Genomic DNA, 23,055 nt, shown 5'->3' on the forward strand with positions numbered 1-23,055 from the left:
TATCAAATATATTTTAAAACTACTTTGTCTTTCTTCAGACCTACAAAAATAGCTAACCTATCTACTGGGAAATCACATTCTGTAAAAATCTGGTTTGTTTATATTGGTCAGACTAATTATAAGTTAAATAGTAGCTTCTGTAAATCAACTTCTAATATTGTTCTTTTTGATCATTTTAACTGAAGGGTCAGCAGCCTCTAATCATATGTATAATTGTTTTCCTTATTTTGATGTATTGGAATAGAGCTTTCTGCATGAATTACATCTGTCACCGATGTCAGGCCTTGTAAGTCCCCTTATTCCTGTAAAACCTGATTTTATGTAAGATTGGTTAAAAAAAGTCATTACCCCTTAAGTGCTTTAGAAAACATGGAAAATGCCAAACTAATTATTGCTGTTGGCTTTTCTTTTAAAGTATCTTAGAAGAATGTACACAGATTTGAAACAGCTCTCTCCAAATGCAACTGCAAATTATATAAGGGTTCCAGGGCATCTGTAAAAAACCCACAGCATTTACCACCTACAAATCTCAAAGTACAATAAAGGAAGAGCCATGTCACATCTTCCTTGGGCTTCCCTTCCTTCAGCACCTCGACCCCAGCACCAGCTTTCCCTGCGCTCACACACCCAGCTCTGAGCAGTACAAGTGCTGTGTGTCACCCAGGCTGTAACTTCCACCACCGACCCATTCAAATTAACTTTTGAGGGCAGGTGGAGGTTAATGTTAAGCCAGAGCTGCTCCCAGACACACTTCATTTTGTTTAAAGACATGTGTTGGTGCACAAGGAAGGCAGGACGGGCGCAGGAGCCAGGGGCAGGACATGGGGCCACCTCTTTCTTGTGCTTGTCTGAAGCGCTCAGGAATGCTCAGATGGGCAGTGACAGGTTTCGGGGAGGACAGCAGACCTTATCAAATAGGCTGGCTATACAGGCTTCCAGTGTTCACCAAAATCAAAGAGGAAACACAGAAAGGTACACAGAAGCAAAATTAATGTTTTCTGACTTCCTCAGAGGCTTTTGGGTCCAATTTTTCACCAATCACTTTGGTAACCTTAATTTTCAGGGTAAATAATGATACAGAAGAGAGCTGTGTTTATTTACCAATCATCCATGAAGCTGAGCACACATTGGCTCCTAATTTTGCTGCAGAAATTGTGCCATCAATGCAAATCAAAGTTGCACATATGCCTGAAAGGATGGGCAAGCCAAGCTGGTATTGCTGCTTTAGGAAGTCCACACACCAAAAAAAAACCCCAGGCATATTCAGGAAAGCACTTGCACATATACACAGGTTTCTGACACTAATCAGTGAACAGTCCTACAGCAAACAACCACTTTCCGTAAGAACAATAACCCCAGAATGGTCACTATTTGATTCTATAAGTCTAAAGCAATAGTAACAGGACAGGGAAGAGGAAAGGGCAGGAAATGTGCATATAAAATCCCTAAGGCAGACAAACTCCTAATGCAGTCCATATGTTCAACAGTAGAGTTAATGGGAAAAGTTCAGCACACGTATTTACTGATATGTGCCTTTAACTGTTATTCTTCACCAGCTTTGTGGACCTCCCAGTTTTGGGACAGCCCCTCTCCTCCACAACCTTTTCATTTGAGACGATTGTAGAGACTCTATAAACTTTATACAGTTTCTATAAATTAAATGGAATCTTTTTTCTCCTTTGCACCTACTATTGTATAAAAGTGAAGAAAATCACTCAAGTCTAAAGTTCCTATGCTTATGTATATAGTTTACTGAAACTGCACTGGGTTTACTGGGCAGCTAGAGAGCAATAACACCATTATAAAATAATAATTGCACACACCATATGGCAGGCCTGCACACAAATCCTATGCTGGAAAAGAAAGATGCCTGCTGTGAGGGTTGGATTCAACTGGAAGTTAGTAAAAAATTAGGAATTCCCATTTTGGTTCAGCTCAGACCTTGTCATAAGAGAAAAATTATAAACAGAAATCTTGACCATCACACAGAAGCTGGGTCTTCCATACTCTTCCAATAAGCTCAAGTGCAACAAGCATTCACAGTAAGGTCTAAGATGTTGCAGAGGCACAGTATTTACTGCTAATGCCATTTCTTCCTCCTTCAAACCTCCTCAAAGGTCACTACTGTTGCAACACCTCCAATAAGCCAATCCCGTAACAGCCTCTATGTGCAACAGCAAATTGGAGATAGCAAATATTGATTTGCTTTTAAATACTATTTATTCTGTTGTTGTAAAACCAGTTAGGAGTAATCCTCTGGAGCACACCACCACGGGGCTGGGCATACAGGGCAACTATGAAATGTGGAAGCTGATGTGAGTGGAACACTTGTCTGTGTGTAATTACACAGCTTCAGAAACTGCTTGATTTCCATGCATGGATATTACTCCCAAAGCAAAGCAGAAAGTCACTTAAATTTGTTTCTACAGCTATTAGCATTTCATCCATGATAATATCATCGTCAGATGATGTTAAAACCTTCATAACAGGCCAAGCTGGCTTTTAAATCCATTTGCAACTTACCTTCAAGGCATCTTGTTAAGTACTAGTTTTGTAACATGCACAAAAGGCAGCTTCCTCATTTCTACCACAGGTTATTACCTCTATAGATACGAGAGAGACCTGTTATTAATGTTAAGCAAGTTTCCAAGACACAAACGGGGTGTTGGGCATCTAACTGTGAAAGAAGATGCCCTGACTGCCCTTGGCTCCAGAGGCAATAACTTGCCAGGAGAATCATCCCATAACCACCTCATCAGTAACCAATGCCCACCACAGAACCAGCTCATAACCTTTACGGCTCTGGAGGTATCAGAGCATCTGCCAAAGTCTTAGATCTGAAGAAACTGGCACTTGTTATTAAACAACAAAAATATATGGGCAAATGTATGAAATTCAAATACTACAACCTAACTCCACAATGAAATACGTGGTTCAGCCACCCTAAGTCTTGGGAAGTGCAAATTCCTGCTCTTCTGCCTTCCTCACCCCAAAACCCCAGCTCACACAGCCAAGCAATCAATTGATCTCTAATGAATACACACTGAACAATCTACCTTTGAAAAACCCAAACTCCAGGCCACTAAATAAAGTGAGAACTAGATTTTAAACTGGGGTTCATGGTGTTCCTGCACTGTGATTCAGCCTAGGTGTTTCTGGTTACCAGTCATCATGCTACCAAATTTGGATACTGTTTTCTCTGCGAAATTAATGTCCATGAAGGAAGCCAGATTGACACCTTAGAAAATAAATTTTACCTAAAATTGCTCCTTTGTAATGTTCCAAGCTTGTGCTACTATGTCTCAAACACCAAAGAGTGAGTTTCCAGAAATGAAAGCCCATGTTGTTTTTACAGATCATGACAAGGGTGCCAGCAACATCTTTAGCTAAAGAGAACTTTGTAGATTTTTGTTCTAATTAGGTGGTTGTACCTTTGCATAGACCCAGACTGATGGCACTGAGTAGCCAGGTTGAATTTTGGTGTGAAACCAGCAAAAAGAGGTTGATATCTGACTTTAAGATTTGTCTCGATAAGCTTCTGTACACAATGCAGCTGGGACACATGAATTCTAGCATGATGTTCTACCTTTTTTTTTGCCTATATAGGTACAAGCAATTGCATGTGCCATATGGGCAAATAAAGGCCATGCCATTAGTTACAATAAGCAGTCAGGCATTAGATAGAGGATGTGGATGTTGGGCACAGGATATCGACAGCTGTAAGGAAACACAGATCCTTGTCCGGGAGACCTGGTGCTGTTCAAACACAACACGGGAGACAAAGTTCAGATGCAAAGACAAAAGACAGGGCATATGCAAGCAACACATCTGGCCTGGGAAGGGTGGTCAGAGGCGAACTGTGACCAAAAAAATGGGGAGTAAGAAAAGGAGACTGGGTGGGGGACAGCTAGTGACAGCACAATAAATGGAGAGTTTAAGATGAAATGTGTAAAGTAGGGCAGGGAAAAGTGCAATTAAATTTTCTACTTTTGTTTCATCTTAACACAGAGTTACGTTAAACACATTGAACTATGAACCCTGACAGATTTAATCTCTACTCTGTATGTTTACAAGAGGCTGAAAAAATAACTCACAACATAAACCAACATGTAGATGAACACCTTCCTCTCAAGTCTATATGGTTCAGTCAAGCTGCACTGCTCAGTGAGTACTCAGTACTTAAAAGAAAATCTCCATATTGGTAGGAGTGTGAATTTTAATGACATAATCAAAGTATAAGGAATAATTTGATCCAAATTGCCTACAAAATTTGTTTTATAAGCTTCTGAATTCCTGGGAATTGTATATATTGCTTGTGCACAAGAAACCCCCAAACAGCTTAAAAGATTAATATAAATTTTCTTTTTGATCTATACAGGGGTTGAAGGCTTTGTTGTGTACCAAATGCCAATTTGATGTAATTTGGAGCACATGAAATATTAAATCTGGTTTTCTAAAGGAAACATTAACTACACTATATAACATGAGACTGCTCTCAAGTTACCTCCTACGAAACAGGGCCTCTAAGTCTTCCAGATGAAGTTGTTAAGTTAATTGTTTGTTGAAACTGACCCATTTATTAGGGTCCTTATTAAATTTCTATGGCAGGTGTTGAAAGCTTGAGGCTTTTTCATTCCATCAAAGTTGCAGAGTCTGAGTCTTAGTGGTTCAAAATTCTTTAAAACTCAGATTCATGCTGCAGAACACAAACATCACAAGATCATGGGCATTACATTTTCTTAGCTGCAGCTAAACAGGTTTCTTTTGAGTTCTATGTCTGGTTACAGCCAAGTATTTACTGCTGCAATTGGTATATTAGGATTACATGCACCAGACAAACATTGAAGGATGAATATGAGATTTCTAAAAAACTTAGTGCTTCAGTCCTCATAATGTCTGAGACAGATGTTCCTCTTACCAAAGCATTAGAAAGATGAATTCAAGTATAAATTCTACTGGGCTCTAGGAGAGAAATCTTACATAAAATATTACTATTAGAGCTGATCAAAATAGCTTCCAATGAGAGGGATTTATTTTTCCCCCTTGGAATGTAATTTGTTATTGGCAGATGGTAAAGATTCCCCTCCCTGTACCCTTCAATCACAAGGAAGCATCTTTGTTGTCATGACTTTTTGTACACGTGGAGAATGATATTTAACAGAGTAACAAAATTTCTCATTTACATACCAGGAATATACTTATGAAACAGAATTTGGCAATTTTAAAAAAGAGAAATACAGTTCTGAACACTTTGAATGAAACAAACATAATTGTTTACTGGGAAGGCTACTGGACCTGACAAAGTAGTAATTAGGTTAAATTCAATGGATTTGGAATTGATCTTAACAAGTGATTTAAGTGCTGACCTGGCAAGGGGTTTTTAGACTGTGCACACCACCTCTTGTGGTATATTACATGCCGTACAAAGAACATAAAACCTCCTTCTGTACATGAAAATGAACAGGATTTGCTATTACCAGCAATGGCCATTAGGAGCAATGCACACCAATAATATCGTGCTTCAGGAGTTCCTCCTAGCCCAGGGTTCACCATATTCCAGTGCTGTTTGCTGCACTAATACTGATTTCTATGAACAGTTCAGCTCCTGGGACTGCTGATGTTTCTTGAGGGTATTCAGGTCTCCATCTCTGCAGTGGGCAAAACGTCCAACACTTGCCGTTGCCTGAGTGCTGAACTCTGCTTCAAAAGGCAATGCCCAACTTCCATTTCCACCTCTTCTTGCAACTTTTCTACCTACTTGAGTCTATCAGGGTTGATTCTCTTAACTTGCTCTGAAATAAAATCAGGAGTGCCCTTCTGAAAATAACGGAATTGTAGTCCATGCATTCAGCCAGGTACCAGTTAGCCCTGTCTTCTGGTTAGTTACAGGAATGACTCTTGAATCAACTTCACACCAGCATGGTTTTACTAGCACTAGCACTTTCCCTCCCACTGACATGGAGAAGAATGTCTCATACCTAAACCAATATCTGCACCAATATCTATCTATCACTCCTAACTGAAGATCTTGGTGCTCATCCTCTAGCATCTAAGAATTAAAGAGCAGCTTCCAGAAGCCATCCTACCTCAACCAAGTAAGGGTGAGTCACCAAGTCCAGTCCGTTTCATCTCCACTGCTCTGCATTTACCTTTATTTGTTGTGGCAAACCTAGAAAGCCTAGACTGTGAAACATTCCTTATAGTTCATGTTTTTTCCTTCCAGAGAGGAAAAAAATTCCTTTTGGCTGCTGATTTTTTTGAGACATCAAAAGCTGAAATGCAACAAGATATTCTGCTTTGCATCTGTTCTGACAACAGTGCTAAAGCCTGAATAATTTGAGATGAGCAAAGAAGCCCAACAAAACCCACACTATGTGTCAGGGTTATTTCTTGACATTCAGAGTCACCTGAGAACTAGTGTGTGCCCAGAATCCCACTGTTTCCTATATTTGTCAGATAATGTTAATACGTTGGTGGTTAACTCGACTTTTATGCATTTGATAATGTTGTAACTGAAACTGTGAGCAGAAGGAAGACAACGCAGGCACGGGAGATCAGCAGCACATCCCGGGCAGCTTCCTGAGCTCCTCTGCAAGAGTCAGTCTCTAATGCAACATTTGAACTCTCACAATTAGTAACCAGAACCTTCAAAGAACTAGGAGATGGTACAGAAGGGCTGAGGAGACAACTGCCAGAGACATATAATCTTATTTGGAATTTGCCTTTACCTGTGGCAGGCCTGTACTTACAAGACAGTAGTTTCAATTTCTAAAATCAGGTAAGGAAAGGCAACCACAAACATGGTGTGAGACAGAACTGCCTTGCAGAAGCCAAGAAATCATAGAATCATAGAATCACCAAATCACAAAGAACAGCCTGTTGGGGTTCCTGTGGCTTCTGGATCTTTCTTTTCTGCTTCCTTCATTGTCCCCAAACAACTTGGGGGCATTACCCAGCCAAGTACATTATCCAAAACAAGAAGTAAATGCTTATGAAACCTTCTGAGCAGGACAGCACAGCACTAGAGAAGGTTCAGAAGTAACAATTATACATGGGCAGTACTGCAAAAACAGTATTAAAAGCCAGAAAGGGTAATCCACTGCATGGACCACGAAGCCTACTGGTATGCTCAAGGAAGGAAGAGGCCTCAGATGTGTCTCCCTACCAAAAAACAGACAGAATCACACTGAGTTCTGCCTCTCTCCCACTCATCCACCCCTTTAATGTCTCTTATCAAAGCCACTAAGCAGAATGGAAGAAAGAGAGTGAGAAGCATGGTAGTCAGATGAACATTGGAAACATGTAGAAATACATGCATGTCTAAAAGCAAAAGATTGAAGAGATTTAGGGAGATTAATATTAAGTAGCACAAAATCCTGTGGCTTTGAAGGAATAGGCAGATGCTTTGTCCGTTGTGGGTCAGACACGTGATCTGAAGTAGAGGATACGAGGTCGTTCTTGGAGGGATGGAGAGGAAAACAAAACCAAAAACTCAACGTAAGAGACACGAGCTACACTGTAAGGTGCTGTGTCACAGAGCACGGCAACTGCTATTTAAAAATGGATGAAGGCAGAATGTAAGCTGCCCAAGTTAGATTAAAATAGCTAAAAAGCTGAACTACAGTAGAAGTCCTTGTTAAGATGCAGTGGATACCCCTGAGGAGTTGCCATTTGTCTTAAGTGACCTTCTAGGAGGTAGGCTTCAAGAGGGTTACACTTGCTTTTCCAAGAAAAGGGTAGCTGCCACAGAAGAAGATACAGGCAGATCAAGGATGGCAAACTTGTCCGTGTTCAACTAAGTCAACTACGTAGCTTGCCTCACAAGACTCTGACCATAATTCTGTCCCACTCTAGCCCTAACACAGGCTTTGTCCCCTCCGCAGAAAGTCTGGTCCTCTCAGTACACTGGTGAGCACTGCTTTAGGTACCATAAGGAACCATGAGCTGCAAGTTCTGGGCATTATTCTGGGTGATGCTATCCAGCTGACAAAAGTTAGCAGAGAAATTATTTTTGCGAAGTCAGCAGCAGTCTTTCTTTGCTCCAGCAGGCTTTGAAACCAGGCTATAATGTGTGAAGATCGTTCGGATATAGCATTGGCACAGCTTACCAATTGATCAAAACTAGGTGTCAGACAAACCCTTGGCCTGGGTTGGACTGAGGTCTGCTGTAACACACAGGATCCCGGTTCTTCTACGAGTCTCCCAGCATGTGGCAATGCAGCCCTCAGGTGACTGACTGCAGCTCTTGATGGAGACTCCACATTTTTGGCTGTATGCCTGAAGGCAGGTTTCAGCAAATCTGCCAGGGTGAAAGCCCAAGGAAATGAAATGTGTATACAGGTTCTCTTGTGCTGAGGATCCAACGCTAGAATAGTACCATTTCGTGGCATTAATTCAATGCCAACAAAAAAACAGAGCACAATGAGCTGCAGACACTACATGCATCTTCAACACTGATGCTGTCATGCCTCCTGCCTCTGTCATTAAATAGCTCACTTGTAACCCCCAAGAAAATCACCACCTTTCTCCTTCTGTATTTTTTGCAGCTCTTTTCTAAAATTCAAACAAGAACAGGGCAGGAACCATGAAAACTCACTCTTTCTCTTTCATGGCCCACATGGAACATCTACCCAGAAGCAAAAGCAAACATAAAATAATTCGGACTGAAGTGCCAAGCAAATATTTTTGTTATTTATGGACATCTACGGAAACAAAATTTAGCAGAGAGGCATTCCTCAAGTACAGTATTACTCATAGCAAGATAATATTATTTCAAGCAAAAACCTGTTACCATATAGCTATACTCTGAGTTTGCACAGTACCTTCAACTCGATGAGCTCTGTGATCCTCCTTATCAGACTTTCACATCCCTGGGGACAAGACATAGCATTGTCTCCTCTTACAAAGGAGAAAATGGGAGCACCAAGAACTTCAGGGACTAATTGTCATGCAAGGAACAAGCCCTTCATTTAATACACTCAATGGTGCTTCTTTGACATCACATTTTTCCAAAAGGCAGGTTTAAAAAAAAAACCAAAACACTAATGGAAAGAAAACTTATTTTGTTGCTTTGAACTGTGCTCAACACACATAACGATCCCTCCTGAGATGTGCTTAAGAGATATACTTTGAAATGGGACATAAACCATTTTATTTGCTCTGTTAGCTTGTACTCAGAAGAAAAGTAATCAAACAACCCAGAGAAAGGCAGGCCTTCAAATATATGCCATAGTCCACAGCACAAGAGGAATAAAGGCACTTTGGAAAGAGAGGGAGCTTCTGTCAAAGGGTCTGGTTTCTGCAGCCTTTTGAGTGCGTTCTCTACTTTTATTTTTCTTTTAATGCCAATTAAAATTATTTTCTCCAAGCTTCCTGGTGCTCTTGGCCACTCCCCAAGACTATTACAGAGATGAAGACAAGGAACCATTCAGTCGCTGCAGCGTGCTTGGTGAGACTTCAAAGCTGCACCACGCAGAAGCACAGTTTCACATACACTTTAAGCCAGTACAGATCCACACTGCCGCTAAAAGGCTTAGCAAACGCTTTGGCTGGCACAAGGGAAGGCATCAAACAGCTTTTTGGCAGCAAAGCTGGCCTACTGTGTACATCAGCCCTTATATGTGTAGACACTACCACATTAGCTCACTCTTCCCCCTAACGTTGCTCTTGCACTGCCTTGCATGTCACCCCAAGCCCAAACGACATGATTCTGTTTCATGTGTGTTCCTCACATTTTTTATCCATTTGCCACATCAAACCATGAACATTGTACAATGGGAATAACGTGGAGCATGAGGACTGACAGCATTCCTACTGCTGTAGGAGTCAGAAGAGCTCTAATCAGTCAGCGCCTGTTCCGCCTCTTTTTCTGAGACAGGCACACCTGCTACTTCCACCACAGAGGACATGTGTACGTGCTGAATATGGTTAATAGGTGATATATCCATCTTCCTTAGGCCTGCAGGTACCTACAGAGCTGGAACGTGCATGCTTTCCAACAGGAAAATCACTGTTCAGCCTCCATTTTTCTTCATCTGTAGGATGTGAGATGGATGGATGAGCAACAGAAGAGGACAGTGAGGACACTGCTGCTTTTGGAACTACACACTCCAGTTCCTTACAGCACCTCAGCTGGACAATCCAGTAAAATAGGAAAAGACACCAAAAGCACCAGGAAGGTTGCACTGCATGCAGTCTCTGATGTCAGCAACACATGATCAACAACACTGAGATCAGCTGAGTTAGTACAAGCATGGACATTGAATTCTGGGTGACAGAGAATGATGAGATGTTCTCTTCACTGAGGCCATGTCTATGCTTAGACCTAGAGACTTCAAAGCTGGTTTAGTACTACTTGTATAAGACTCGTATAAGATTCTTATGTAAGATGAAGATGATTATTATGATTATTATTATTATATAAGATTATTATTATATAAGATTCTTATTCTAAAAGCCCCATGGATCTCACAGTGCCTTTCTGTCTTCTCATGGTGCTTTAAGCTGAGAAGCTTTTGCGGATGGTCAAGGTCCTGTGCAGCGATCAGTGCCTTGCCTTACAGCATTCAGCAACCACTTAGTTTTGAGAGCCTGGTTTTAAGGCGAGAAGCTTAACTCTTGTGAAGAGCTTCTACTCTTTACAGCTGTATGAAAAGACCTAAGGCAACACAAACATTTCAGGAATATGAGACCTGACTCATGGATTTTGAGAGCCTGAGTCCGTATATCTCCAATGTCTGTCATTTTGGCCTCATGGAAAGACATTATTAAGTATTCCAAGGACTCTGGCAGGCTTGAAGTGTGCATGGCAATGAGCTTCATCAAAGCACTCACAGCACACAAGGTATAAGTTAGACCAAAGAACTGAGTAATCATGACTAAAACATGATCATACAGTCAGTTCCCCTCAGGATTAGAAACACAATGAAATCTTCATAGAGAAAAAAAAAAAAACTAATCAGGAATGTAACTACCTGATTGCAGCCTCTTGCATGGCAACAGGGAAACAGTAAGTCTTTAAGTAAAAGATGCTACTTTGAAACTGAGGTATCATTAAAAAAAAAATAAAAGGACTCTCAATGCCAAACAGCATTTTGACTCTGCCACAACATATTGCTAGGAAGGTCATGAATACCACAGTGTGATCTTCATTTAAAAATACTATATAGAAGACGGTGAGGAGAAGGCTCAAAGCCTTAAATGTCTGAAGGAAGCCATTTCAGACCTTGGGCTAATTTCCATGATTTCTGTGCTTCTCATCTTTAACAGTGGAATGATTCATGCTTTGAAAAGATCTTGACATTAAATCCACAAACAATGACTGCAAAGGCAGTCAGATACTGTGGTGACAACTACACAGTCAGGCCTTAGAACAATTCATAAGGTGATTTTTGTGATGCATCGATCTAACAATATCACAACTGCTGATCGATAACATCATTTACACAGCCAAGAAAGGATTGCCAACAGGACTTGATACAGCAGCGTGCCACTCTTGTGCCAGTTCTGTTTGCAGCTGCATGAAGTTCAACGTCAGTGCAGCAAAGTTGCAAAGACAGCAACACCTTTTACCTCCTAACCCTATGATGCTGGAGAAAAAGTTAGAACTGAACTTCATGAGCAGACCATTCTTCCCTTGCTTGCCAGTGTTACACTCATAAGCAAGTCAGGATGGGAATTTTGTTTAGTGCGACTTCACTTGGAAAAAGAGAATTAAATTTTTTATGGTGATCTTTTGGTTTATTTCTCCATTAATAATAATGACTGCAATTTAGCTGTAAGAATGGCTTTGAAAATATACCTTCTCTATTTCAATTTATTTCTACAGCTGCAGAATTACATTGTTTAACTTTTCCTTCTTAAGTGGATTTCCTTTGCCTTCGGCTCCCATTTAATAAAGTGACGAGTTTACTGAAAAAAGCCTTTGCAGTTTTAGTGGATTAGTACGGTAAAGCCCAACTTGATTGAAAAATAACTTCACTCCATGTTGCTTTACTGCCAGTCAGCTCACACTATTGACTACAGCTGCGTCTGGCTGCCAGACCAGTTATTTCACTTTTTGTTTGTTTTCAAATGGTCAGCAATAGCAATACCAATAACATGCACACTGTTCATTTTCACATTCTCTGGCGTGTGCAGAGTAGGTGGGAACAGTCTGACTGGAGACAGGTTGTCAGAGGAGGGCTCTTCCTGCTTTGCTGGAGATCAGCAGGTGATAAAAGCCAAGAAGGCAAGTATGGACCAAAGACGGCAATATAAATACCTACAATTCTATGACAGATGAAACACGTGGGTGGCATTTAAGTAGGAAAAGCTTGTCAGAAATCCCTAAGCACATAATTTAATCAGGATTTGATGCTATGACACCACAACACGCTGCACACCTCTGCTAAGGTCTGGAGATGCTTCATCCCCCGCTCAGGTCACAGCGCCCTGGGCACAGCTGTGTCCCACAGAACAGCCTGGGCAGCACCCACAGCTAAAGACAGGTACCAGGAGTCAGGTGTTATTTGTTTTCTAAAACAAACAGATTGAATCCCTACTCCATTTTATTATGACATAAATAACAGTTACTCTGTTCTTTCAATGCTGAAAAGGCTTAATTTTATAGCTGTTTTATGGATGTTCACATTAAACCTCACACATGTGAGCAAACAAAGACTCTTTGACGTTAACAGATGAGAAGCGAGGACCACGGGCCTTTCAAACTCAAAAGCCAAACTTTATCTGCCCTCTCCTACCTTGATCAGAAAACTAAAAATGGAGATAAATGCTGACTTTTATAAATGCCAGTATTGGCTTGTATGTCTCATTGGAAAATAATAACAAATCCATTCACTCCTGTGTCCACTGAACATAGGATTTTAAAATTTAATTATGTAATTCCTTCCACTTAACATACTGCCAGCCCACTTTCTCCATTAAAGAAATAAAATAAAAAATTATACAATCTAGTATAGAAACACAATCATAGAGAAAAGGCCATGTTTGCGTCACAGACAGTGTGCAGGCAAGAAAAAAAACTTTTGAGTTCCTGAATAAGTAAATCGCAATTTACAAAATAATGACAAAAATATTTATACAACTTCACAGTATTTGCAATTTCAACAGAAACCTCCTTAGTACAAAGAACATCATAAACTCTGTTCACTACATGAGAGCCAACAGTCTTCTAGAGAACTTGCCTGGAAAAGAAGCTGCCAAGGGGTTAAGAGATGAAACTCTGTCTGGTGTCAGGAGGAAGAGCCAATCAAAGGAAAAACTTTCAGTCGGTACAAACTGGCCCTTTTTCTCTGGATCTCTAGAAGCTTAATAAATTGTTCCTTACATTTGGGGGAGCAAAGGTAAGAAATTATCACTATGGTGATTCTACAAACAAGTTACAGTTAATTGACTTGTCTAATCTCACACAAGAAGCCAAGTTACATCTTGAGCATTGCTCTTGATGTCACTTTGCATGTTATGTAAGGATATGCTTAGAAAGGGCTGATTTGATTTCAGTTGCTATGCAAGTGATGGAGCTCTAAATTGCAGCTTGTGTGGGCCCTTTTCTTAATGAAATCCACTGAGATACTGGACTCCACGGTTAAAACAGGTTTTACCATACAGGTCTGAAACAGATAAATCTGGAGCAGAATGTACTTGCTATGAAAAGTAGGGGCGGGTGGGGGGGGAAGTCTTCAAACTTACATTTGTCCCAAGAGTCACGTAAAATTTCATGTCTCAGGGTTGTCTTCCAGAGAAACTAATGTTTCCCTGGAAACACGTTTCTAAATACAGTTGCTCCACTCGTATCTTGTACTAACAGTTTGTTCCTCAAGTACAGAGAAGGGCTTATCAGTGCTGAGTTAGTATCCCTGAAACTTGCCTGCTGTGCTCAAATCTCATAATTTCTCAGGATTCATCTATTTTTAAAAACTGGGAGAGCAACAACAGTAACCTGTGGTCCAAGTTATTTGCAAAAGTCAATGGATGCAAGTCCTCATGCATTAGGAGGAGCACTAATGGATTTTTGACCTCTGGCATAAAAGTAGGGACATGCTCCTGCTAAACATTCTTCAAAACTGAGACAGCTGGTGCTTGAGCAGGCACCGCGGGCACCTCAGGAAAGGGACTGTACCCTGAGTTCGTATCATGCCTGGAGCACCAGTCACTTCTAAAAAAGGGACCCAGAGCAGCCCCAGCTAAGCAATGATGAAATGTACATTTCTGAGGAGCTCCTGAGAACCAGTGGAGGAAATCCATGAAGTCACCATGGTGCTTGGATTTAGGAGATGGGTTCTCTCCTTGCCCAGGCACTAATGTAAGCATTAGTCATAGTTTCTTCAAGGATAAAGCATAAATGCTGGTGAATACTTCACTGTGAGAGTGCAAGAAGGAGCTGCATATTTCCAGCATCCCATCTGGTTACCCTGCACTGAACTTCTTGCCAATATCCACCTACAACTAGGAGGCAGCGCTGGTCCTGGCACGTTTCCTAATAACATCTCCAAGTTGCAGTGGGTTTGGCAGAGTGTTTGCTGTTTTGTGTATCTGCATAGGAAGAGGCGGCTCTGAAAAAAAAGTGGATGGGTGATACCAGCCTTTGTCGTGTCTTCTTTATGCTTTACCAGAAGAGGAGTGCTGGAAGACATCATGCTAATCTCTTGTGACTACCTACTTGGCAGATGGATTTTTGTCGGTGACAAACAATTCTTCTGATATAAGAGAGGTGGCAAGAGAAAGTTTATTTGATCTGAAGAAAAAAAAAAGATTTAATATTTGACAGAATATATTTTTTCTCTTTGTGCAAGGTCTGCAACATCATGAGTGGTGCTGAGAGAGACTAATTTGTTGTTGTCTCTCCCAGCAAAAGAACTAGGGAACATCAAATGAAAACATCAGGGGGCAGGCTTAAAAGCAAAATTAAGGAAATTGCCTCTTCACACACATCATAGTTGCATTGTGGAAGTCCTCACAGCCAGACACTGGATTCAACACATTTACTGAGGGCTTAAGGGAAGGCAAGTCACAGAAGGGAAATCCACCCGTGCTTATTAACCACAATGAACTCCATTCTGGTTCTGGAAGTCCCTGGTTTGCAAAATGGCTGCAGACAGAGAAATTGTGAAAACTGCTCCTCCTGTTCTTATACTAGGTACCCCATTTTGGCCACTGTCAGAGATACTTGGCTAGATAGACCTCTGGTGTGATTACACAGACTCCAGCGCATTCTTCTGTTGGGTATTACAGTGAGTGAGTCTCAGCAGCGGCACAAGCCGGAGAGAACCCGGCCTGAAGGCCCTCTGTCATATTGACAGGCTGAAGCAAAGGATCACTTGGAATAAAAGGGACTGGAAGATAAAGAAGAAGTGAGAAATCCATGTAGTCCCATGCTCATATAGCAATCCATGCGCTCATGGGAAGGTGAGAGGTTTTGGTTTGGTTTCTCTTTTACTATTGCCCACTCTGTCCAGTCTACTGCAGGGCTTCACACTGCAAACAAGTAGATGACTATTACCCTATCTGACATCACTTTACAGTCTTCTTTGAATGATCTTGGATGGTTCCACCCTTAGACAGAAACAGCAAAAAAAAAGAAGTGGGAAGGGTGAAGGACCTGGATATGACGACCCGTTTGGCTCCAAGAGCTTTTCACTCACTTTTACTGGTAAAAAAGTAAGACCACTTGTTAAAGTCAACTCTTTTAACAAATTACTTTATTAATTTAAAAAGTATTACCCTATTTATAAAACAGCTGGCCTTGTTAAACCAGCCGTCTGTTAATAAAACAGCCATGAAAAATTTCTGCAGCGTGTGTCTTACAGGGCGTAGCTGTCACTGAGCCCGTGGGTGGGAGGGAAGTATTGGCATCCGAAGTTGGACACACACAGAAAAAACCCTACTGTAAGCATAAGAACCAAAGTAAATAAATAGGTCTCCTGTCACAGCCTGAAGTTTGCCACCACCCAGGACTTGCCAAGGAAAGCACATTCCAGATACGAGGCCCTTCCTTGCCGAGACAGGAATGCCACAATTACTCCCAGAAACAAGTGTAATCCATCAGACTCCAGATCTCTGTGGGAAATCGAAAGCCAGAAATAAAGTCAGGAAAGTGATGCAAAATTATTCTCAGACAGGTCACCAGAGAGAATATTTTTGACCAGAAACAGTCTGCTGCATCTGGACTACAATTCAAGGAGCAGTTACTTACTCACATAGTGAGCACTACTTCACTGATACAAACTCTAGAGATTTATTTCTCCAACCTCTTGTGTATCTATTTAGTTCAGCCTGTCCTCTAATTGCATCCCAGAGATCAGAAAATGCCACTTTTGCCTGCTTTACCTTGGGCTGACCAGGCTGTATGAACAACTCTCTTCTTCCCCTTCCTTCGTCAGGAGACATTCCTGCACTAAAATGTAGGCTTGCTGAACAGCTAGGGATATGGAAAATGCTGCTATTAAAATTCTTCCCTAATCATGTAATTCCTTGATAGACAAGGTCACCATTGGATTTAATTGCTTTAAGAAGGAAACATTACAACATCAACTGAGTGTTTTTAAAGAAATCTGCAGCTTCCAGGAGTGCTGGCACCTACTGCCCAATGTACTTGCTGTTGGCCCATAAAAACATCCCGAGGCAGAGAAGCTATCTGGGCAAAATTGTCAGTCAAATACCAAGCTAAGAATTTGACTTTGATAAATTCTGCCAGTGTGGTGCTATGAGAATGTTCTTTTAATACAAAGCATCTCATCGTGACCTCTGTTCTTTTCTGAAGGAAAAAAAAAAAACAAACACAAACAAAACAGTATTTCTTAACCAGTATTTTTTTAGGAATTGCACCTGGAGAAGAAGAACCCCACAGTTATCAAAAAGGACTCCGTGTTCTTACTGAGGAAGCAGTTCAGTCTTCAAGCACAGCAACTGCCCATCTCATGACCTACACGTAAAGCACACATTCAAGCACTTTTTCCACAAAGTCACCTGTGCTACACTCCCAAGGACATGTCCCATTCAGTCTGTCTGCCACCATGTGCAGCTTCTGGGCAGGAGCTTCTCGCTCTGTACTCCTTAAACCTCAAATGATCTGCATCACTCTGGACACACTCATCAGCAGTTTCTTAAGGCTTTGAGACTCTGTATCCACTTCAGACATGTAGATGAGAAGGTGGAAATGTTCCACACCAAAGAACACTGTCAGCAATCCACATATTTATGAGAAGACATTTCTTTAATGACTTAGTTTCTCACATTGTAGCATGGATCAATGAGAGTTCAATGGCCAGCATGCCATACCTGAATTTTCACCTTCAGTTTGGAAGCACTAGCTTGTGCCTTTCCCTTAGATACCCTTCTAGTGCTTGCTTCAAATTGTACCAAAAGATCCATGAAACCAAGTTAACATGTGCAGTTCTCTGTAGACAGGAGGTTCATAAGCAACATCTGCAAACCAGTATACTCATTCCTGGTTTAAAACGGGGAAACCCTCTGCCCTGAATATAGTTGATGGTATGAGTAGTATCAAGCATATTAGTCCTTGGAAATGGGTTATTTCTGTCCTCTACTTGGCTATTTTAGACAGAAAAAGAAGTTTCTTCCTCATTATGAAGTTACAGACCCAATGAGGCCTAATTCAACTATCCATGTCCCCTGGGCACCCATTTGTAGAAGCACGCCCTTGTGCTGCACGTCACCACTGTCAGAGTCCCAGATCACCGTCCCAGATTTGTATCCTCCTTCCAAAACTTCAGAGAAACTCACTGCTAAGCCTGTTCTGTCAAAATGATCCCCATCTGCTGAACCCCCTTTGTAACCACAGTAGCCAAGCTGTGACAAGGGTTCCCGCACCGGTGACAGGGCAGACCCCAGGAGCAGGGATACTGTGGCTGGAGCTCCATGTCTGCCTAGAGCTGGGTTCCCCAAACCCTGCACACAACCCGTGCTGCCCTAAGAAGATTTCTGCCAGCCCCGGACATGCATGGTGCTGCCCTTCCTCCCTTGCCCCAACCTGCCATGAGTTTTACTTCATACTTTGTGTCCCACTCTCTAAAATAGGTACAGTGGACAAGATGCTACTTCTTCTGCCCTTGTTAATCTCTTCAAGTTCCTTTAATTGCAGCCTGGAAACTTCTTCCACACTCATGGTTGGTACTATTTTAGCCTTTCCCCAAAGAGTTCAGCTGCCTTTGCTATTTACAGGCATTTCTCTAGGGTTGAAACTCAGTTTTTCCTGGGACATAGGGTCACATGTTCCACATATTATCCCACCATCCACCTCTCTTCTGCTTCTTGAATCAAGTCAGAAAAGAAAAAAACAACCTGCACACCTCTCTTTACCCAAAAAGTACACTCCATCCCATTAAGAACTGATGCAACAAATACTACAAATAGCAGAAAGAAATAATGCAGATTCACCAACTTGTCATCTCCTCCACCATTCTACTACTAGACAATAAAATTAAGTAAGGCACTTTCTTTTGTTGTTCTCTGATGGTTCTCCCTGCACTCAGGTTCTGTTCTTGTTTCCACGTGCACACAAGCATTTTTTGCCCAAGAAGCCCCTTTTTTCAAGTACTTTCTGCTGGATGTGTATTCTTTCTAGTTATTGTTACTTTGCTTTCCCTTTCTATTCTTTATTTGCTAAACTGACAACTTCAACTCTATTACGCATAGTAAGTACCAGAAAAGATCATGTTTCAGAAAAGACAGGAAAAGGCTAGTTTCAGAAAGACCTGGGCTAATCCCAGGGGCAGCTTGTGGAAGCACTGCAAGGATGGTTTGTATCTCACTGGGTGCACACAGACTGTCTTGCTGGTGCTTCCCTCTATAACCTGTGTTTCTTCCTCAAAGTTGAATGCAAATTTCTCCATCTTGTTTTTTAGCAGTTCCTGTGGTTCCTCATAGACATACTAGTCCTCCATCTTTCTCCAGCTTTGGTAAATAGACCTCTAGTAGGAACATACTTTTACACCCTTGTGACAAAAAAATAATCTCCTTTCATTCAAGAGCAAAGAAAACATGTGGATGCAAATTGCAAGCATTTTATATTTTATTTTTTCTGCAGACATGTGAAAAGCAGATAGAAGAACAAGCACAGCAGACCAGCATTGCAAAGAATTCCAAGATATATAAGGTTCCTTCACAAAAGCAGCATTATGTTTTTAAACTGAGTTTAAATGTTTTCAACAACTAGGAAACAGATATGTCTGTCACTTCTTTTAAAAAGCGTCACTCTCATAAGTAAGCACATTATTCCTCAGCTGACTCAACACTATTTATTATTATTTCCGAAAGGACCACTGGCTCCTGTTGCATAATTTGGGTAGGACTCCTTAATAAGATTAATCAGAAGCTCATAGTTTGTGGAAAGTGCATCAAAAAGGGCCATGCAAGTGCAAAGTGACAGAAAATAATACCTTCCATGCCAAGGGGATATTCTGGGAGAGAGGGAGGTAAGAAAGGAGGGAAGGAGGGAGGGAGGGAGGGAGGGAGGGAAGAAGGGAGGGAGGGGGGAAGGAAGGGGGGTAGGAAGGAGGGAAGGAGGGCGGGAAGGGGGGAAGGAAGGAGGGAAGGAGGGAAGGAAGGAGGGAGGGAGGGAAGGAAGGAAGGAGGGAGGGAGGGCGGGAAGGGGGGAAGGAAGGAGGGGAGGAAGGAGGGAGGGAGGGAAGGAAGGAAGGAGGGAGGGAGGGAAGGAAGGAAGGAAGGAGGGAGGGAGGGAGGGAGGGAAGGAAGGAGGGAGGGAGGGAGGGAGGGAAGGAAGGAAGGAAGGAAGGAAGGAAGGAAGGAAGGAAGGAAGGAAGGAAGGAAGGAAGGAAGGAAGGAAGGAAGGAAGGATTTATGCACATTATTAAGCATACATCCATCTCTAGATTCTCTCTTCATATCAGTGTCAGCATTTCTTATATTTTTGTAGTTTCAAAGAAGGACTGTCCAATCCAACTGCAATTTACTGAAACATTAAGTTCCTCTAAGTTTTGGTTAAAGTTATACTAAGTTTCAGATTTGTTTTTGTTTGGTTTGGTTTTGGTTGGTTGGTTTTGGTTTTAATGCAAAGTGTACTGAGGTTTATTGAATCATAAGGAAGGAAGAGATCTCTTGAATTTTTAACTGGTTTATTCTCTCTGCCTATCAGAAGGAACATTTTTATTACAAAAGCCAAAATATCTTTAAACTGTGAATAGGATATGAGCCCGGCAGCCACGTTTGCAGACAGACACCTGAGACTCCTCACTTGGCACAGAAGCAAGAAAAGAATGAGATAAGAAGGTGCCACAGGGAGACTGGTGCTGTTCATGGGAAAGGACAGATATCCTGGTGCACCTCCGGAGCCTGAAGCATTGCTTGGAGATTTCAAGTCACCTACATGTTAGAAGCCCAAACAATATACCTGTTGTTTAACAGACTGTTGAAATGACTCACTGGATATTTCTTCAGTAACGTGCCAGTGTTTTCCGGACATGTTTTGTTTGTTTTTTTTTTTTTCTTTTTAATAGTATTATTTCCAACATCTTTTATTCCTTTGCCAGCTTAGTTTTTATGCTACATTCTGAAACAGCTGAAGTATTTGCTAATGCTTTCATAAAAATGCACCCTACCCTTATAAAAATGTCATTTATTTGTTTTAACATTTAGTAATGTTCCAAGACAGAAAACAAGAAAAGAAATTAGAGACAGTGTGATTTTTTTTTTCCCCATATGCATTCAATTTCTCTATTTTCCCCAGTAATTTGGGTCCCAAGTGTAGGTTTTATACTTTTTCCAGAAAATCATTCAAAAAGATACTCATAACACCGGGTTGAGGCTGGTTTCCCTAGCCAAGAGTTTACCACCTAAAAGCTTTGCAAAGCAAGGTCAATTTTGAGTTCATTTTCATTATCTTCAGAGATAAACATAGTAACTTAATAGCATAAGCAGCAAAGAACACCACTGTGGTTCAACAGTACAGTAAATCCATCCTAAAGCCTGTAGAACCAGATTTTTTTTAAAACCCACATCATATGAAATGCTGAACTAATATAAACTTAATCTAGCAGCTTTATTACTTAAAACATGTTGCAAGGTTACTTTGTTCCACCAAGTTTCAGAAGCCATCAGTTTCTTATCTCGCCTCCCATAGCTGGCATGTAAGTGTAGAGCTGCCAAACTTCATTGCACGTTCTGGTGACTTCAGCAGAGGAGCGAGCCCGCGTGTGATCTGGATCACCTCTGTGTTGTTTTATTGTACAGTAACAACATACAATTAATATTAACAGCTATGGGCTAGGTAGTGCTAAAATAACCCCTGGTTTTAATGAGCTGCGGCATTAGGAAACACTTTCTTCATGAGTTAGGCTGTCACACATTAGCCTGTGCACCAGGCCCTGGCATCAAACAGGAGGGAAAAAATTAATGTCAGGTCATCTTGGTTCATCTTGTATTTTAGCACAGCCAGCTGCCATCCAACCCAAGACAGCCTCAGACTCCTTTTTATACCCACTGAGGGTATCCAAATGCAGAACAAGAACAGCAGATTCTGCCTGTCCCACTTTGCCCTCAGTTATTTGCTGATAAAGATCTGGAAGCAAACTAAAGCATTTTAACCTGTGAATATACTGGCTGGGGAGAGCCTGGATCAGAACTTATTCACAAGGGAAAGGGTACTCTCACGGAAGGCAGCAAGAGACAGTGTCTAAAAGCAGAGGAGTTTTATCTACTACTTTTAATCTGAATATCATATTTGAATAGGTTTATAACTCAATCACATGTCATTCATTATTACCTGGTCTTTGAAACAACGGTTGTAATTAAAACACTAAACTATCTCTCTAACTTAGAAATGTTAATGTAGATGGATTCAAACCTTCATCCTGCGAAGCAATCCAAAGCAGAAATGCAGAAATGGAGGAATAAATGGCTACAACAGTCTTCATCAGCTACATAATATGTATCTTATTTCACTACTGCAAATCTGAAGTACTAATCTGGTATCTCATCAGGTAGAAAAGACCCAGCAGAATGATGACTTGCTTTCTTTTTGTCGTTTAGTGCTACATGACTAAACTTGATGCGTAGGGCTACATCTGGTTTTTTCCCTACCTTTATCATGGATTCATAGTTTACATACCGGATGAGGGCATGCAGATAGCCCTTACCCAAGATTTGCTTAACGTTCTCCAGCAATTCACAAACACAAATGGCCTGTGCAAAGTGGGAGATAGGAAAGAGCAGTCTGAATCCTTCTGTGATTCTATGGGAAACCAGATGCAGGATTTGATGCCATCTAAAATTAACCTGGTGGACAAAAGGGTTTATTTTAACTTGGTCACTCAATCCAATACACTGCACAGTCATACTAACACATGTGCTTGTACGAGCCAAGGGGGAAAAGGGTGTGTTATAGCTCTGCCTGTCTTGGCAGCAGCACTGGCTTATTTCTATTTAAACTGTATGTAAAAGTATGTCTTAATAGCCTTTGAGCCATTTTATTTAGTCTCCTGAGTCACACATACATCACACAGATTTTTGCTGCTGTCCAGACTGGAGACACTTCATAAACAAAGCATGAGTCGTCACACAGGATGGAAAATTATGATATGTCTAATCAAATATTCAGTGATCCAATGGCTGTATATAATAGTTGTATTTTCAGTCCAGTAGTTACAGCAGAGGATTGCTGAGATATGCTACCAACATGAGAGAAGCAAACAAAAGAATTTGTCTCCATGCACCAGTGTCATCACCTTCCATAAGCACTTTGTAAGGTCTGGGGATGAGAGTCAATATTTGGATTGCATGTCTATGAAAAAATAATGGACAAAAGATTCTTGAGATTCTTAAAAGCATTTAAAAATGTAACACAAACCAAATAAAGGTATGTTAACAGGTTGGCTGTACTTTCTCTCCTGTGTGTTTGCAGGGCTGCTCCAAGACTGCACGCCTGCACTACAAGAGAAGTTCTTCTCTTCAGAGTTCATTCAATTTCTCTCTCCCTTCTGTCCCTAGTCCTTACCTCCACCCATCCTGTGATAAGCCACAGAATAAAGTATATGTACTGTTGATTTAGAACAGTGAAATGACACATTTTCTTAGCTGCTC

The 23,055-nt window shown here is 41.2% G+C and overlaps 1 protein-coding gene across 1 annotated transcript in view; it reads right to left on the reverse strand.

Annotated features, from left to right (window-relative positions):
- CLMN (calmin) overlaps positions 1-23,055 on the reverse strand; it is a 77,432-nt gene that overhangs the window by 26,825 nt on the left and 27,552 nt on the right. The window lies entirely within an intron of this gene.

This window comes from Patagioenas fasciata, chromosome 5, assembly GCF_037038585.1.
Source record: "Patagioenas fasciata isolate bPatFas1 chromosome 5, bPatFas1.hap1, whole genome shotgun sequence".
Lineage (NCBI taxonomy): Eukaryota > Metazoa > Chordata > Aves > Columbiformes > Columbidae > Patagioenas > Patagioenas fasciata.